Genomic DNA, 13,184 nt, shown 5'->3' on the forward strand with positions numbered 1-13,184 from the left:
TCCCAAAACATGAATCCTTTTGGTTGTTTGACAACCCTCCCACTACGATGATGTACTGTCTATAATTGTGTATCAATTGTGATACGTGTTGCAGTTTCTTGTGATATTTCATCTTGTACAGTTGGTACTAGATTAGACATGTCCTTTATAATTTCTTTTAAGAACAAATTTACTTATGGACTTGTGGTTTATTATATAGTCCTTTTCTAAAAATCGATCATTGATGCTAACAATGACCTTCTGATTTTTAAGACTATAAACCTACTTTCATTTCTCTAGGATAACTTAAAAACAAGTGAATTCCTGTCCAACTTATCATTGTCTCTCTTCAGCATATGTGCTGGACTACCCGAATCCGAATATGCTTCAAAATAGGCTTATGCCTATTTAGCAATTCTATATGAGTAGAGAGTTCTGACTTTGGAGGGTACTATGTTCACTTCCATTTTCAGAGTATATCCTTAAAATGAATTTGGTAATTTTCCAAATAACTCATCATCAATCTACTTATTTCTATAAGAGTCCTATACCTTCCTTTTTCTACACCATTTTGTAGGGGTGTACCAGGTGCAGTTAGTTGGGATTGAATCCCTACTTTTGATAAGTGACTGCTAAATTCTCCCAAGAGGTACTTGGCACTACGATCTCACCGTAGTGTCTTGATACTTTTACTTTGATGTTTCTCCGCATCAGCCTTGTACTCTTTGAACTAATTAAAGCACTTAGTCTTGCGACACATTAAGTAAATGTATTTGTATCTTGAGTAGTTGTCTATAAAATAGATGAAATATTCGATACTACCTCTTGTCTGGATAGTCATAGGATCACACAAATCAGAATGAAGCAATTCCAACATATCTTTGGCTCCATATCCCTTAGACTTAAAAGCTTCTTGGTTATTTTTCCTTCCAAGTAAGACTCGCAGGTTGGAAAGATTTCCACTAACAATGAACCCAAAAGTTTATCAGCTACTAATGAATCCTACTCAAGTTAATATAACCTAGCCTTAGATGCCAAAGATATAATTGGTTCATTTCTGAAGGTTGCTTTCTCTTAAAGTTAGAAGATGTGTTATAATTTCCATTTATTGCATCGTGGGAGTTATTGGATTATAAATTGTCAATCAACATACCAGAATAGATAACTTCTCTATTTTTCTTGATAACAGCTTTGTTATCAAAATAGACACAATATCTATTCTATAATAGTTTAGAAACTGAAATCAGGTTCTTTCTAAACTTAGTACGTAAAGACAATTTCTAATAATCCATATTTTATTCCTATTAAAGGATAAACATCTCCCACTGCAATAGCTGCCACTTTTACAGCAGTGCTCATGTGGATAGTGTTTTTATTTTCATTTAGTTGTCGGGTTTCCTGGAACCCTGCAATGAATTGCGAACATGATTAATGGCATCTGTATCTACACTCCAGATTCTGGTAGATAACACCACTAAACATGTTTCAACTAATGAATTAAATACACCTATATTGTTCTTTAGTTCTAAAAAGACAGACTACCTTAATGTCCAAGTCCTATTTCCAATTTTTACAATCGGGACTACTAAGTCTTTTCTATAGTATAACAACTAGGGAATTGACAAACAATTTAAATCCTAAGAATTACAAAAATATTTGGTCAAGATCAATTCCTTAAAATCCCTATGAATTTTGTATGCCACGATAGTGTGGACGTATACAAAATCAAAGAAGAGATTTTATCCATTAATTTTATTATCTCGTCAACTTTACTTTATGACGAATAAAATTAATAGTTGATGTTTCTTTGATCAAATATTTGGTCAAAACTTTTGAATTTAAAATAACATTGATTCCTCAAATAATATTATTTAAATTCACCAACACCTCAAACACTGTGAATTTTGCATGCCACGATAGTGTGGACGTATACAAAATTAAACATTTGTAAGAGGAGGGGTTTACCCATTAATTATCTTGTCAATAAATCTTTATGACAAATAAAATTACCTCAAACACCGTGAATTTTGTATGCCACGATAGTGTGGACGTATACAAAATCAAACATTTGTAAAAGGGGTTTTTAATTTTATTATTTTGTCAACTTATTTATTTGACAAATCAATAGTTGGTTTTCTTCGGTCACACAAATAATAGCAGTGACTCCGATGGGGAGGATACTATTAGACGTGCCTAAGTGTATACCATTACTTGACACTAAGTCCGTTAATAAGATTGTGTCCCTTCCGATGGGGAAGATCACACACTCTTAATTAACTTCCTATAGTCATCCAAAATGGAAGTTTAAGCTAGTGATCCGCAAACAAGCTCATCCGATATGGAGGAAGGCACTCAGAGCCAACGCGCAAGCTTGTTGCATCACTTATAAACCAGTAATAGAGACCGTGGAATTTATTTAAAAATAAATCCCTCTCCCACTTAGTTATTTAAAGTGAGGAATTTTGACTATGCTAGCCTACTTAGCATGCATACTAACAAGCACACACAACACAGCATAAAAAGCAATAAATAGAAAAACTAATTTCAACTATTATGGCTTTTATCTATTGTTGTCCTCCGTGTGTTGTCAACCCTAGCTGCTGCCATCTTTGGCCACCGCCACCGGATCTAGTTGTCGCATCCATCTTGCTCCTTGTTCCGCTGTGCCTCTGATCCTCAAAAGGTTCCACGCCTTGCAAGATTCGATCCGCGACATAAATAGAATTTTACATTTTTCGATCCTATATTCCTCGAAGGAATGTACATGTAAACTAGATCGAACATAAAATAAAATTTACATCCATCGATCCTATATTCCATAAAAGGAATGTACATGTAACTAGATCAAAAAATAAAATCCTAATAAAACTAAATACAGCTCCTGCTGTATTTTATAATACAATCATGCACACACATAAATGCCCTTAACATGTCCAAGGGTCTAATTACACACATAAAAACTATAAGCCATAATAGTTGGATCCTGCATCCACAAAATTAGCACATCCTACTATTATCCTGCCTAAATTATGTATGACATGTGCATAATTAAACTAATACCAAATACACAGAGGCAAAACCCTAGCTTTGATACCAATTGTTGGTTGCTACTCGGAAAACCTAATGGTTCCACTGTACAAAAATTTTGTACAAAGGTCTGAAACTTTTCCTAGCTACCATGTGTTCTTTTAAATTAAACTTAGATCGCCTGCGGAACTTAACACGTTTAATCCAAAGTTTAATTTATTTGTTCTTTTAGGTTTAGACTTGGATCTCCTGCGGAACTTAACACTTTCGATCCAAATCACCTAGGTTATTAATTTCACTAAATATTAATTTCCAAAATTGACTTCCAGTACTGACGTGGCAAGGCACATGACCTTCTTGGATATGGGAGCAACCACCACCGACTAGACAAAGCCTTTTAAGGAAAGCTAATATTTAATTTTCTTAAATAACTTTAGGTCAACCGAAAAGAACAATCAAATCACAAGGAAAAAGAAAAATAAAAGAACACAACATCGAAAATAAATTCGAAATACTAGAATCGCATGCCACTTGTATTTGGTATTTTTACAAAGAAATAAAACTAGCATGATGCGGAAAAACATTACTAGTTATACCTTTCTTTTGAAGACAAAGACCTCTTGATCTTCTACCGTATTCCTCTTCTAACCTCGGACGTTGTGTGGGCAACGGTCTTCCAAGATGAGAACCACCTTTTCACCTTCCTTCTTTCTTCTAGATTTTGGCCACAATAGATTTCTTCAAGGATGAAGAATTTCGGCCACCACCAATACTCCAAGGGATGCTAGAGACGAGGCTTGCTTTCTCTTCTTCTTCTCCTTCCTTGATCCGGCCACAAACTAGAGCTCCACCAAGAAGATAGGTTTCGGCCAACAAGAGAAGAGGAGAGAAATAGGGCCGGCCACCAAAACCAAGGAAGAGAGGGAGAAAAAGAATAGAGGTTGTTCACCCATGAAGGCTCCTCCACCTCCTCTTTTATAATCCTTGGTCTTGGCAAATAAGGAAATTTTAATAAAAACTTCCTTAATTCTTTTACCATGAAAAGGAAAAATTTATTTAATTAAAAATAAATTTTCTTCGCATTATTATAATGGCCGGCCAAACCAAATCTCCAAGCAAATAAAAATTTTAAACACAAATTAAAACTTCCTTATTTGCTTCCGGAAATTTTATAAAAAATTCTCCAATAATTTTAATCCCTTAATGATTGGTTAAAAGGAAATTTTATAAATTAAATCTTTCTTTAAACATGTGGATAATTTCCGGAAAGTTATCTCTAAAAATTAAAATCTCCTTTTAATCTACAAATAAGGAAAGATATCAAATCTTTTCTTAATCTTTTGTAGAAACTAATAAAAAAAAATTATTAATTTTTAAACTTTTAAATTATGAACATGGTTAAAAGGAAAGTTTTTACCAAAATTAAAATCAACCTTTTAATCTACAAATAAGGAAAGAGATTTAGCTCTTCTCTTAATCTTTTGTAGAATCTTATAAAAGGAAAGATTTAAATTTTTAAACTCTCTTTTAAATCATGTTATCCACATAAGAAAAATTTAAAAAAAAAATCCTTTTATTTTAATTTGGGCCGGCCACACCAAGCTTGAACCCAAGCTAGGGCCGGCCACCTTGAAGAACCCATGAATTAAACTTTGGCCGGCCCTAGCTTGGTCTCCAAGCTAGCTTGGCCGGCCCCTATGGAATGGGTAAGAAGGTGGGTATAGGTGGGTATAGAACTCTATAATTAAGAGGCTACGATAGGGACCGAGAGGTGGAATTAGTTTTGGTCTCCCGATAAAATTAAGCATCCCGTGTTCGCCCCGAACACACAACTTAATTTTATCAATAATAATTCATTCCACTAGAGAACTATTATTGAACTACCGCACCAATCCCAAATTACATTTTGGGCTCCTTATTATGAGTGTGTTAGTCTCCCTGTGTTTAAGATAACAAATGTCCACTAATTAAGTAAGTTACTGACAACTCACTTAATTAATATCTAGCTCCAAGAGTAGTACCACTCAACCTTATCGTCATGTCGGACTAAGTCCACCTGCAGGGTTTAACATGACAATCCTTATGAGCTCCTCTTGGGGACATTCTCAACCTAGATTACTATAACACAGTTTCCTTCTATAATCAACAACACACACTATAAGTGATATCATTTCCTAACTTATCGGGCTTATTAATTTATCGAACTAAATCTCATCCATTGATAAATTAAAGAAATAAATATCAAATATATGTTCTTGTTATTATATTAGGATTAAGAGCATACTCTTCCATAATAACTGAGGTTTTTGTTCCTTTATAAAGTCAGTATAAAAGAAATGACCTCAAATGGTCCTACTCAATACACTCTAAGTGTACTAGTGTAATTATATAGTTAAGATAAACTAATACCTAATTACACTACGACCTTCCAATGGTTTGTTCCTTTCCATTTTAGTCGTGAGCTACTGTTTATAATTTATAAGGAACCGATAACATGATCTTCTGTGTGTGACACCACACACTATGTTATCTACAATATAAATTAATTGAACAATTACATTTATCATAAATGTAGACATTTGACCAATGTGATTCTTATTTCTAGATAAATGTTTATACCAAAAGCTAGGCTTTTAGTATACATCCTAACAGTTAGGATCATTGATTTGTTGTGGATGAATTAAGTATGTATTGATCTTAGTGGATTGTCTATGGTTAAGGAAACTAACCCTAATTGACTGGAGTTATATGTAGTTAGGGTTAATGATCATATTGAGTAGGGTTTTCCCTAATTAGTTTGAGAATTTTATTTAGCTATTTAATTCATATGAAGTTAGCTAAATAAAATATGTATATATTATTGATTTATGCAGGACGATGATTCGAGATGAGCGTATTGACGTAGGGCTTTTGATTCGATCTTCTTGCTGAGGCGGGTACTTCTTTGATTCTGTAGTTCTTTGAACTTATTGCATGAACAATTTTGGATAAGGACTGTTTTTACCTTGACTCCACTCTTATTTTCCTGCGCATGATACTTTCACGCGATGTTTGAGAAATTCGTTTCCATATCTATACAGTCTTTTGTTGTTGTCCATGATCAGTAGCAGATACTAGATACCATGCTTGTATGCTTTGACTGTTGTTTATTATGTACTATAATGAGCATGCTGGCTTCATGTAGCATACCTAAATTTGTTTATATTTGTATGATGATTGTTGCATTTGGTGCATCATGTCAACGACCAATTCTCCCTTGCGGTCGAGAGAGTCGTTAAAAAGGCGCCGCATCCTCAGCCACTCGAGAGGGTGGTAGCTGGAGTTGATGTCGCTTGTCCTGTCGTGCCGCACTCAGCCACTCATGGGTAGTGGTAGCTGGAGTACGAGCAGCAAGGACCCCGTCGCAGATGTAGCTAGTTAGCTACTATGCAACTGTCCCCTCGGCCACTCGTGTGAGTGGTAGCTGGAGTGGTGTACAGTCTGTCACTGACCCGGCCTCTCGACCATACAGGGGTCATGGTGCAGAGGGGTGGGCGGGAGTGACCATCCGTGCATACGCTGTTATTATACTTGCTTTGGCTGCTGCTATTTATATATGCTTTTATTACTTACTTACTACTGTTATTCACGTATGCTGATATGCTTACTTATATTGAGATATATTCTCATTATAGATTGTTTTAGTCATTGAAAATTTGTATATACCTTGCTTATTACCTCTATAGTTATGAGCAGTACTGTAGCATATTAGTACCAGTTCTGACCTACTATACCTAGCCTAGGATATGGTTTCGGGTATGAGCATTTATTTTGGTTCTATTATAGTATCTGCTATTTCTCTTATGAGACTGTATACTATTGACACTCTCTTCTTATATGTTATGTTCATGCACTATCTCTTTCCTTACCCGCTGAGTTTCAATACTCACCACCCCACAAAATGGTTTTCTTTCGCCAGGTAATAGGTAGATGAGTCATGGATGCTTGGAGAGATGCCGGCTGCCAGTCCTAGGTCCTACGTCACACTCGAGGATAGTTTTCGTTTTGGTTTTGTTATCGTTTGGGGTGGTATATTGATTTTGTGTATTCTGTTTTTCAACAAGTCGATGTGAATTTTGGGTCAAGTCTGTGATGACAGGTATTTTTGTTAGTGTCATTGTTGGTTTTACGTTCGTATCGTTTTATGTCTTCCGCTGCTGTGTGTTTACGTTTAGTCGTGTAGGCTTATTAAACTGTGCGGTTGTATTTATTTTTGTCCAGCTGGGTAGGCTGAGTATATTAAACTGTGTGTTTTGTTGTTTATATTTTGTATATATATATTCCAGCCGAGTGTGGTTGAGGTATATTTTGTATGTAGTAATGCTTCAGATTGTCACCCGTACAGGGGAGATACTGCTGAAATTTCTTCGGACAGGGACTCCTTTGGGGCGTGGCAATTTAGTGGTATCAGAGCCAGGTTCGAACTTATTTCGATTTATGATTATTTTCGAGTTAATCTGATACCAATTTTATGGTATCAGAGCAGTTTCGATCTTGTTTCGATTTATGATTATTTTTGAGTTAATTTGATACCAATTTTATGGTATCAGAGCATAGTTCGAGTCAAATGCTGTGTTTTGTGTTTTGAAATTTCGATCTTGTTTTGATTTATGATTTTCGGTGTTCTGATTGTTTTGCTTTTCCTTTGTAAGTTGATCCCTTAATGTGACTCTCGAGTTGTGGGACCAGGCAGTGACTGGAATCTCCAAGCTATAGGAGGTATGTGGTATACCGTTATCATACACTTTTATTAGTACTTGGTTAGTTGTTTATACCGTGTGTACTTGTTTAGTTGTTTGTACCATGTGTGTATACTATGTATGATTTGTGGATTCAGTCATTAGTTAGATCAGATATGGTGATATATTGTCTTTTGATGATCTATTAGTGGATATTAGACTTGATGGTCTATTATTTACCCTTTGATGTTGATAGTAACTTAAAGAGTATGATGCCTTGATATTTATGGGGTTGGTGATTTTAGTTGAAGGTTAGATTACAAACTTTGCGCCAGTAATTTATTTCTGGATATGTTTGTTGTACAGACATGAGGAGTCCTTAATATTGCTATTCAGGTTTACAGTGCCCTAGATATTTTTATGGACCCGATGTATAGAGTATCGATTTACTCGCGTTGGTTTTGCTAGTAGAAGACTGATTTACTCTTATTAGCTTGATCAGTAGGAGATCGACTTACTCTTTCATAGATCTAAGGCTCCCTGTATATATAGCAATTATGAAAAGGGAAATGCAGAAGATGATATTGTGAACTTTGAAGTCTGATTCTTTGTGTGACAACAAGTGAAGGTAGAATATCAGAGTGGCGCAGTGGAAGCAAGATGAGTCCATAACCCACAGAAGCATCCTTTTCGATTAAGGATTTGATCATGACACTATGATGGACTAGTATATGGGTGTGTTATTTGGTTGTTATCCATAGATGAGGATTCCTGAGTTAGTAGTAAATTTGGGGACCAAATTTTTATTAGTGGGGGAGAATGCAAAATACGGTGCCTAAATAATAATTAAATAATAAGGTTATTAGACAAATAATCTTATTAGATTTTTTAGAAGTTTTTAGAAATTTTCTGGGAATTAATTGTAGCTCGTATGAGGTACGTTAATGGACCAATTATTGGGCCAAGAAAAAGTCTGTTTAAGTTACCCAATTTAAACGAGGAAATGTTTAATTTTCTTAAATATTTTCTTTTTCCTTTTCTTTAAAAGTTTTCCCGTGCCCTAGCCTTAGACGGCGATCCTCTTCCTTCTCCGAGCCGCACCGCCGAGCTCTTCCCTTTCTCCCCTCTTCCCATTGCCGATTCCTTTTTTCTTCCTCCACGCCGATGCCACGAGGGAGCTGGTAGCCGGTGGCTGAGCACTCCATCTTCCTCTTCATCGAGCTCGCACCACCACCTCCTATTGATTCTCCCTCTCAATCGCACGACGTCACGCGAGCACCAAGATGCCGTCGATTCTCCTTCTCACGCAAGCACCCAGTGTCGCCGACCCTTTCCTTGCACGAGCACCTCTGACGCCACCTCTTCTCTCTGCCCTAGCGCCGACCGGCCGATCCACTGCCACCTCCAGCCACGACGAGAGCTAGCCAGCAAGTTCATTTCCCTATTTTGGTATGAGATACGAGAGGTAAAGGATAGTTAGATAGGAAGCATCAAAATGCTTGTCTATGATGGTCGAATGGCTGAACGAACTGCGATTTTGATTTTTGTGATGTTTCTACTTAGTTCTGTGGGGTTCTGCGTTTCCACACTGGTTTTGGGCATTACGAAATGAATCAGGTTTTGCTTAGGTTTTTCTGCGGTGATTTATATGGTGGTAGATTCAGTTATCGAAATTTTTGGTGTTGCTTTCCAAGGGATTCTGACGGTTATTCGATCTTGACGATTGGGAAGTTTTTGTTAAAGGTCTGCTGCTCCAGAATTGTGAGATTTTGATTTGATTTCTAGGCTTTGTGTTTTTGTGTTTTGATTTGGTAGACAGATGCGGGTGGCAGTATGGTTAAGGTGTTAGAATAGTGGTTGACCTCCACTCTGTGAATGGTTGCCAGATTGATTGAATTAAAGGGAGAGTTATGCTTTAGTTCCTTGTAGTAGTCGACCTCTGAGGTGGTGTTGTTTCTTATGCGTGGTTGGTGTTTTTGTTCGGATTTGGTAGGTGTCTAAGCCTTGATTGAAGAAGTTTTGTTTTCTCATGACCTATGAAATTGCTTGAGTCATGGTATGTAGAGATGTGAGTTGGTGGTGATATTATTGTTTTTCTGCAACTTGCTGTGAATTGAGGATTTTAGCTTTTCGTATCAGATGGAGATTTGATTTTAGTTTCCTGTGGCATTTAGGTTGATTAGATGATTTAGATGATTTCATGGTCATTATTAGGATCATCAAATTAAGATGGGTTGGTGGATATGGATTTTTCTTTTGTCAGATTTTATTGGATGCATGATTGATGTTAGGATCATTGATTTGTTGTGGATGAATTAAGTATGTATTGATCTTAGTGGATTGTCTATGGTTAAGGAAACTAATCCTAATTGACTGGAGTTATATGTAGCTAGGGTTAATGATCATATTGAGTAGGGTTTTCCCTAATTAGTTTGAGAATTTTATTTAGCTATTTAATTCATATGAAGTTAGCTAAATAAAATATGTATATATTATTGATTTATGCAGGACACTTATTCGAGATGAGCGTATTAACGTAGGGCTTTTGATTCGATCTTCTTGCTAAGGCGGGTACTTCTTACTTTGATTCTGTAGTTCTTTGAACTTAGTGCATGAACTATTCTGGATAAGGACTGTTTTTACCTTGACTCCACTCTTATTTTCCTGCGCATGATACTTCAACGCGATCTTTGAGAAATTCGTTTCCATATCTATACAGTCTTTTGTTGTTGTCCATAATCAGTAGCAGATACTAGATACCATGTTTGTATGCTTTGACTGTTGTTTATTATGTACTATCATGAGCATGCTGACTTCATGTAGCATACCTAAATTTGTTTATATTTGTATGATGATTGTTGCATTTGGTGCATCATGTCAACGACCAATTCTCCCTTGCGGTCGAGAGAGTCATTAAAAAGGGGCCGCATCCTCGGCCACTCAAGAGGGTGGTAGCTAGAGTTGATGCCGCTTGTCCTATCGTGCCGCACTCGGCCACTCATGGGTAGTGGTAGCTGGGGTACGAGCAGCAGGGACCCCGTCGCAGATGTAGCTAGTTAGCTACTATGTAACTGTCCCCTCAGCCACTCATGTGAGTGGTAGCTGGAGTGGTGTACAGTCTGTCACTGACCCGGCCTCTCGACCATACAAGGATCATGGTGCAGAGGGGTGGGCGGGAGTGACCATCCGTGCATACGCTGTTATTATACTTTCTTTGGCTGCTGCTGTTTATATATGCTGTTTTTGCTTACTTACTGTTGTTATTCACGTATGCTGATATGCTTACTTATATTGAGATATATTCTCATTATAGATTGTTTTAGTCATTGAAAATTTGTATATACCTTGCTTATTACCTCTATAGTTATGAACAGTACTGTAGCATATTAGTACCAGTTCTGACCTACTATACCTAGCCTAGGATATGGTTTCAGGTATGAGCATTTATTTTGGTTCTATTATAGTATCTGTTATTTCTCTTATGAGACTGTATACTATTGACACTCTCTACTTATATGTTATGTTCATGCACTATCTCTTTCCTTACCCGCTGAGTTCCAATACTCACCACCCCACAAAATGGTTTTCTTTTCCATATGTATATGATGAGTGTTGGATGCTTGGAGATGTCAGCACATCCGGGTCCTACGTCACACTCGAGGATAGTTTTCGTTTTGGTTTTGTTATCGTTTGGGGTGGTATATTGATTTTGTGTATTCTGTTTTTCAACAAGTCGATGTGAATTTTGGGTCAAGTATGTGATGACAGGTATTTTTGTTAGTGTCGTTGTTGGTTTTATGTTCGTATCGTTTTATGTCTTCCGCTGCTGTGTATTTACGTTCAGCCGTGTAGGCTTATTAAACTGCGTGGTTGTATTTATTTTTGTCCAGCCGGGTAGGCTGAGTATATTAAACTGTGTGTTCTGTTGTTTATATTTTGTATATATATATTCCAGCCGAATGTGGCTGAGGTATATTTTGTATGTAGTAATGCTTCAGATTGTCACCCGTAAAGGGGAGATGCTTTCGAAATTTTTTCGGACAGGGACTCCTTTGGGGCGTGACAAATCCTACTAAACAAAATAGCCTTAGGGCGAGACTGAAATTTAAAGACGAGGGATGAAGAGGTAGTAAAAAAGATGAGGGAATAGGGGGAAATCTAGTAGTTTAGACACCCTAACAAAACCCACGAAGATAGAAAAAGACTGAGGAATAAACTGATTAAGAGGAATATCAAAATAAATACTAACATCAGCGAAAAAGGGATGAAGAGGGAATTGGAAACCTTGTAAGGCTTGAGCCCAGAAGATCGATATACTTCCTAAAGGAGGAAGATGCGGACTATCCTAAGGGGTAGGGGGAACTATATAGGAAGGAAAACCATAGTTCACTTGTAACTCCACCTCCTCTGGCTCTATACGACCAGAAGCACACGAAAGGAACCACGCGGGGGAAGGAGTGACCATGGCTAAATAGTAGAAGGAAGGTGAACAGGGGAAGGAGGAGAAATAGTCGGGGAGCAGAAAAGAGCATCTTAAACCCTTCCCTTCCTCTATGCCTTAGACCAAAAACCCTTAAACAGAAATAGAAGAAGAACTGGAAAAAGGGGAAATCCAAAGGCCAATGATAATTTGTGCAGAACTTAGGTATAAAGGAGGGTAGGAAAATAAAAAAAAATGTAAACTCAATAAAGAAGAACATACGAAGACATAACTGCCATAAAAAGCGGTGACATCATCGAGGGATGGGATCAAATTCAAAAAGAAAGTCGAATCCCAAGGAAAGGGAGGTAAGCTTAGCAATCATCCTCGGAAAAATGCGATAGGGTTTTTATTTCTTTCTCTCTGCACTTGATTCTAAAAGAATCAAAGAGGCATGAGAAAAATCGGTCAGGTATAAAATCGATCGATTATAATAGACCGGTCGAGATTGGTGATGCTACATTAAATCGGTCAGTTATAATAGCCCGATCGAGATTGAGAATGTTATAATGGATAGGACGAGATTGGTGATGCTACAGTAAATCTGTCAGTTATAATGGACAGGGCGAGATTGGTGATGCTATAGTAAATCGGTCGATTATAACAACCCAGTCGAGATTGAGAATGTTATAATAGACAGGACGAGATTGGTGATGCTACAGTAAATTGGTCGGTTATAATGGACAGGGCGAGATTGGTGATGTTACAGTAAATCGATCGGTTATAATAGACCAGTCGAGATTGGTGATGCTACAGTAAACCTGTCGGTTATAATAGTCCGGTCGAGATTGAGAATGTTATAATAGACCGGTCGAGATTGGTGATGCTAACGTAAATCGGTCGATTATAATAGACTGGTCGAGATTGAGAATGGTATAATGGACAGGGCGAGATTGGTGATGCTATAGTAAATCAAGCGGTTATAATAGACCGGCCAAGATCGAGAATATCATAATAAACCGATCAGGATCGATGAATGC

Source organism: Zingiber officinale, chromosome 1A (genome assembly GCF_018446385.1).
Source record: "Zingiber officinale cultivar Zhangliang chromosome 1A, Zo_v1.1, whole genome shotgun sequence".
In the NCBI taxonomy this organism is placed as follows: Eukaryota; Viridiplantae; Streptophyta; class Magnoliopsida; order Zingiberales; family Zingiberaceae; genus Zingiber; species Zingiber officinale.